The following is an 8,270-nucleotide window of genomic DNA, read 5'->3' as shown; positions in this document are numbered from 1 at the left end:
CAGCCACACACATCACAGCCACACATCACAGTCACAGTCACATCACAGTCACATCACAGTCACATGAACGTCAAACATCACAGTCACACATCACAGTCACATCACAGTCACATCACAGTCACACATCACAGTCACACATCACAGTCACATGAACGTCACACATCACAGTCACACATTATAGTCACATCAAAGTCACACATCACAGTCACACATCACAGTCACACACATCACACACATCACAGCCACACATCACAGCCACACATCACAGTCACATCACAGCCACACATCACAGTCACACATCACATCACATCACAGTCACACATCACAGTCACATCACAGTCACATCACAGTCACACATCACAGTCACACATCACAGTCACACATCACAGTCACACATCACAGCCACACACACAGCCACACATCACAGTCACAGTCACATCACAGTCACATCACAGTCACATGAACGTCAAACATCACAGTCACACATCAGTCACATCAGTCACATCACAGTCACACATCACAGTCACATCACAGTCACACATCACAGTCACACATCACAGTCACACATCACAGTCACACATCACAGTCACACATCACAGTCACACATTATCAGTCACATCACAGTCACACATCACAGTCACACATCACAGTCACACATCACAGCCACACATCACAGTCACACATCACAGTCACACATCACAGTCACACATCACACATCACAGCCACACACACATCACAGTCACACATCACAGTCACACATCACAGGCACACATCACAGTCACACATCACAGTCACACATCACAGGCACACATCACAGTCACACATCACAGTCACACATCACAGTCACACATCACAGCCACACATCACAGCCACACATCATCACATCACAGTCACATCACAGTCACACATCACAGTCACACATCACAGTCACAGTCACACATCACAGTCACACAGTCACATCACAGTCACACATCACAGCCACACATCACAGCCACACATCACAGTCACACATCACAGTCACATCACAGTCACACAGTCACACATCACAGCACACATCACAGTCACACATCACAGTCACACATCACAGTCACATGTCACACATCACACACATCACATCACACACATCATAGTCACATCAAAGTCACACATCACAGCCACACATCACAGCCACACATCACAGCCACACATCACAGTCACATCACAGTCACACATCACAGTCACACATCACATCACAGTCACATCACAGCCACACATCACAGTCACACATCACAGTCACAGTCACACATCACAGTCACACATCACAGTCACACATCACACATCACACACATCACAGTCACATCAGTCACAAGTCACACATCACAGTCACACATCACAGTCACACATCACAGTCACACATCACAGTCACACATCACAGTCACATCACAGTCACACATCACAGTCACACATTACAGTCACATCAACAGTCACACATCACAGCCACACATCACAGCCACACATCACAGTCACATCACAGTCACACATCACAGTCACACATCACAGCCACACATCACAGTCACACATCACAGTCACATGAACGCACATCACAGTCACATCACAGTCACACATCACAGCCATCACATCACAGTCACACATCACAGTCACACATCACAGTCACATCACAGTCACACATCACAGTCACACATCAGTCACATCACAGTCAAACATCACAGTCACACATCACAGTCACACATCACATCACCACATCACATCACAGTCACACATCACAGTCACAGTCACATCACAGTCACATCACAGTCACACATCACAGTCAAACATCAGTCACACATCACAGTCAGTCACATCACAGTCACACATCACAGTCACACATCACAGTCACATGAACGTCACACATCACAGTCACACATTATAGTCACATCAAAGTCACACATCACAGCCACACATCACAGCCACACATCACAGCACACACATCACAGTCACATCACAGTCACACATCACAGCCACACATCACAGGCACACATCACAGCCACACATCACAGTCACATCATAGTCACATCAAAGTCACACATCACAGTCACACATCACAGCCACACATCACAGCCACACATCACAGTCACATCACAGTCACACATCACAGTCACACATCACAGTCACACATCACAGTCACACATCACAGTCACACATCACAGTCACATCACAGTCACACATCACAGTCACACACATCAGTCACATCACAGTCACACATCACAGCCACACATCACAGCACACACATCACAGCCACACATCACAGTCACACATCACAGCCACACACACATCACAGTCACACACATCACAGTCACATCACAGTCACAGTCACATCATCACATCACACATCACAGTCACACATCACAGCCACACATCACAGTCACATCACAGTCACACATCACAGTCACACATCACAGTCACACATCACAGTCACACATCACAGTCACACATCACAGTCACATCACAGTCACACATCACATCACATCAGTCACATCACAGTCACACATCACAGCCACACATCACAGCCACACATCACAGCACACACACATCACATCACATCACACATCACACATCACAGCCACACATCACAGCCACATCACACACATCACAGTCACACATCACAGTCACACATCACAGTCACACATCACAGTCACACATCACAGTCACACACAGTCACACATCACAGTCACACATCACACACATCACACATCACACATCACAGCACACACATCACAGTCACACATCACAGTCACACATCACAGTCACACATCACAGTCACACATCACAGTCACACATCACAGACACATCACAGTCACACATCACATTCACATCACAGTCACATCACAGTCACACATCACAGTCACACATCACAGCCACACATCACAGTCACACATCACAGTCACACATCACAGTCACACATCACAGTCACACATCACAGTCACACATCACAGTCACACATCACAGTCACAGTCACACATCACAGCCACACACATCACAGTCACACATCACAGTCACAGTCACATCACAGTCACATCACAGTCACACTTCACAGTCACACGTCACACATCACAGTCACATCACAGTCACACATCACAGTCAAACATCACAGTCACACATCACACATCACAGTCACACATCACAGTCACACATCACAGCCACACATCAGCCACATCACAGCCACACATCACAGTCACAGTCACACATCACAGCCACACATCACAGCATCACATCACACATCACAGCCACACATCACAGTCACACATCACAGTCACACATCACAGTCACATCACATCACAGTCACACATCACAGTCACACATCACAGTCACACATCACACACATCACAGTCACACATCACAGTCACATCACAGTCACACATCACAGTCACACATCACAGTCACACATCACAGTCACACATCACAGTCACACATCACAGTCACACATCACAGTCACACATCACAGTCATCAGTCACATCACAGTCACACATCACAGCCACACATCACAGTCACACATCACACACATCACAGTCACAGTCACATCACAGTCACACATCACAGCCACACATCACAGCCACACATCACAGTCACATCACAGTCACAGTCACACATCACAGTCACACATCACAGCCACACATCACAGCACACATCACATCACAGTCACATCACAGTCACACATCACAGTCACAGTCACACATCACAGTCACATCACACATCACAGTCACACATCACAGTCACAGCCACACATCACAGTCACACATCACAGTCACACATCACAGTCACAGTCACACATCACATCACATCACAGTCACAGTCACACATCACAGTCACATCACAGTCACATCACATCACAGGAACATCACACACATCACAGTCACACATCACAGTCACACATCACAGTCACATCACAGTCTCATCATCACAGTCACACATCACAGTCACACATCACAGTCACACATCACAGTCACACATCACACACATCACAGCACACATCACATCACAGCACATCACATCACACATCACAGTCACATCACAGTCACATCACAGTCACATGAACGTCACACATCACAGTCACACATCACAGTCACATCACAGTCACATCACAGTCACATCACATCACAGTCACACATCACAGTCACACATCACATCACATCACATCACAGTCACATCACAGTCACACATCACAGTCACACATCACAGTCACACACACATCACAGTCACACATCACAGTCACACATCACAGTCACATCACAGTCACACATCACATCACACATCACAGTCACATCAAGTCACACATCACAGTCACACATCACAGTCACATCACAGTCACACATCACAGTCACACATCACAGTCACATCACAGCCACACATCACAGCCACACATCACAGTCACACATCACAGTCACACATCACAGTCACACATCACAGTCACACATCACAGTCACATCACAGTCACATCACAGTCACATCACAGTCACACATCACAGTCACACATCACAGTCACACATCACAGTCACACATCACAGTCACAGTCACACATCACAGTCACACATCACAGTCACATCACAGTCACACATCACAGTCACACATCACAGTCACACATCACAGTCACACATCACAGTCACATCACAGTCATCACATCACAGTCACACATCACAGCCACACATCACAGCCACACATCACAGTCACATCACAGTCACATGAACGTCACACATCACAGTCACACATCACAGCCACACATCAGCCACACATCACAGTCACACATCACAGTCACACATCACAGTCACACATCACACACATCACAGTCACACATCACAGTCACATCACAGTCACACAGTCACACATCACAGTCACACATCACAGTCACACATCACAGTCACACATCACAGTCACATCACAGTCACACATCACAGTCACACATCACAGTCACACATCACAGTCACACATCACACACACACACAGTCACACATCACAGTCACACATCACAGTCACACATCAGTCACACATCACAGTCACACATCACAGTCACATCACACACATCACAGCACACATCACATCACATCACAGTCACACATCACAGTCACACATCACAGTCACACATCACAGTCACAGTCACACATCACAGTCACACATCACAGTCACACATCACAGTCACACATCACAGTCACACATCACAGCCACACATCACAGTCACACATCACATCACATCACAGTCACACATCACACATCACATCACAGTCACATCACAGTCACATCACAGTCACACATCACAGTCACACATCACAGTCACACATCACACATCACACACATCACATCACACAGTCACACATCACAGTCACACATCACAGTCACACATCACATCACAGTCACACATCACAGTCACACATCACAGTCACATCACAGTCACACATCACAGTCACACAGTCACATCACAGTCACACATCACAGTCACATCACACATCACAGTCACACATCACAGTCACACATCACAGCCACACATCACAGTCACACATCACAGTCACATCACATCACAGTCACATCACAGTCACACATCACAGTCACACATCACAGTCACACATCACAGTCACACATCACAGTCACACATCACATCACATCACAGTCACATCACAGTCACACATCACAGTCACATCACAGTCACACATCACAGTCACACACATCACAGTCACACATCACAGTCACACATCACAGTCACATCACAGTCACACATCACATCACACATCACAGCCACACATCACAGCCACACATCACAGTCACATCACAGTCACACATCACAGCCACACATCACAGGCACACATCACAGTCACACATCACAGTCACACACACAGTCACAGTCACACATCACAGTCACACACACATCACAGTCACACATCACAGTCACACATCACAGTCACACATCATCACACATCACACAGTCACAGTCACACATCACAGTCACACATCACAGTCACACATCACAGTCACACATCACAGTCACACATCACAGTCACACACATCACAGTCACACATCACAGTCACACATCACAGTCACACATCACAGTCACACATCACAGTCACACATCACAGCCACACATCACAGTCACATCAAAGTCACACATCACAGTCACACATCACAGTCACACATCACAGCCACACATCACAGCCAATTCACAATCACACATCACAGCCACACATCACAGTCACATCACAGTCACACATCACAGCCACACATCACATCACATCACAGTCACACATCACAGTCACACACATCACAGTCACACATCACAGTCACATCACACATTCACAATCACAGTCACATCACAGTCACATCAAATTCACATCACAGTCATCACAGTCACACAGTCACACATCACAGCCACACATCACAGCCACATCACAGTCACACATCACAGTCACACATCACACATCACAGTCACACATCACAGTCACACATCACAGTCACACATCACAGCACACATCACAGTCACACATCACAGTCACACATCACATCACAGTCACACATCACAGCCACACACATCACAGCCACACATCACAGTCACAGTCACATCACAGTCACATCACAGTCACACTTCACAGTCACATGAACGTCACACATCACAGTCACATCACAGTCACACATCACAGTCAAACATCACAGTCACACATCACAGTCACACATCACAGCCACACATCACAGCCACATCACAGCCACACATCAGCTGTTGTGTAAGATGATGTTAATGCATTCATGCATCCAGTGCTTACATAATGTTGTGTAGAGGAGGTTCTATGTTTGGCCGAGTCTGTCGGGCCTGAGGCTGAGCATCACTGAAGGAGTTCAGCCTCTGTATTTCTCCCACTGGGTGAGCCAGTTTCAGGTGCTTTGCTGTTCAATTTATTCCATGTTAACGTGCCCGAGGGACTCTGTTGCCCATTGGAACCATTTTGTAAATTCAAATGCTCTCACGCTTAGCGTAAACGTCTCTCTCTTTTGTTTCATTCTGCTTCATTCCTTTTTTTCTTTAACCTTTTAACACCTCATCTTTCTCCTCTCTACATCCTGTTCTTTTTCATTCCTTTTCCTGTTCCCCTCTTGCTCACATACACAATGTTCCTCCTGTCGTCTACCTTTAGCTCCAGATGCTGCCAGCACTCACTGGAAGCAGACAGTGTTTTACTTGGAGGACTACTTAACTGTCAAGAAGGGAGAGGAGATCTTTGGCAGCATCACAGTCAGGCCCAATGAGAAGAATGTGGTGAGACTCATTTTGAATAGATTTGAATTTTGTTAGTTTAATATTCAACGTCTTTATACTTTTTAATGAACTGGTAAAGCATGAAGGTAGTGGAGTAAAAGTTACAATATTAGTAGAAGTATAAAGTAGTATGAAATAGAAATATTGAACATTTACTTGTGTACTTTTTACAGGTAAACAGTAAATGTTAAACTCCACCACTGCTTTTTTTTTTTTTTTTTTTTTTTTTTTTTTTTTTTTTTTTTTTTTTTTTTTTAAGATTTAGTTTGGCTACCTATAAAAGAAGTTGAAATATTTTCATAAATGTCTTTATTAATTCATTTAAATCGTTTCATCGTCTGTAGCGTGACCTGGAGTTCACCATGGAGCTAGACTTTAAAGGTCAACTGTGTGAGGCCGCCATTTCCCACGACTATAAAATGCGTTAGGAGCAACAAGAACCGACCCCAACTACCCTCAGCCCCTCTCAACACACTCCCAGTGTGGGGGACGGCGCAGGCTCTCCAACGGGCTCCAACAGTTGGCCAGTGAGGGACCAGCGAGGGACCAGACGCATCTGATTAGGTGCCACCATGCCAGCACCCAAGTGATGTCATCAGAGTAGGCAAGTATCGATCAGCAATATTGCCATCAACTGTACCAACGTGATCGACTCGGGCACATCGTTGAATGTAACATCCTAAATGAACTTGATTTATTTTTTTTCGGTCACTAATTTCTGGAAATTATTTTAATTTTGAGCATTAGTGAGTCTTTATATTGTCTGTGCAGCTAACTGAAAAGCATTGATCTGTGTGATGTCAAGAGGGTCACGGCATAGTCATCTTTTTTTTTTTTTCTTTAGTCATTTGTTAAGATTTATTATGCTCTGTGTAATCGTTTAGCGGGTGCGGTAATTAATTGTGTTTTATTTGTTATTTATTATTTGCAATTTCTTTGCTTCATTGATTTCAGAAAGGTGTGAAATGTCATTTTTTTTGTATTTCTTTAATAGAGGATAA

Source organism: Anoplopoma fimbria, chromosome 23 (genome assembly GCF_027596085.1).
Source record: "Anoplopoma fimbria isolate UVic2021 breed Golden Eagle Sablefish chromosome 23, Afim_UVic_2022, whole genome shotgun sequence".
Classification (NCBI taxonomy): domain Eukaryota; kingdom Metazoa; phylum Chordata; class Actinopteri; order Perciformes; family Anoplopomatidae; genus Anoplopoma; species Anoplopoma fimbria.
Note: the sequence above shows the minus strand (reverse complement) of the source record.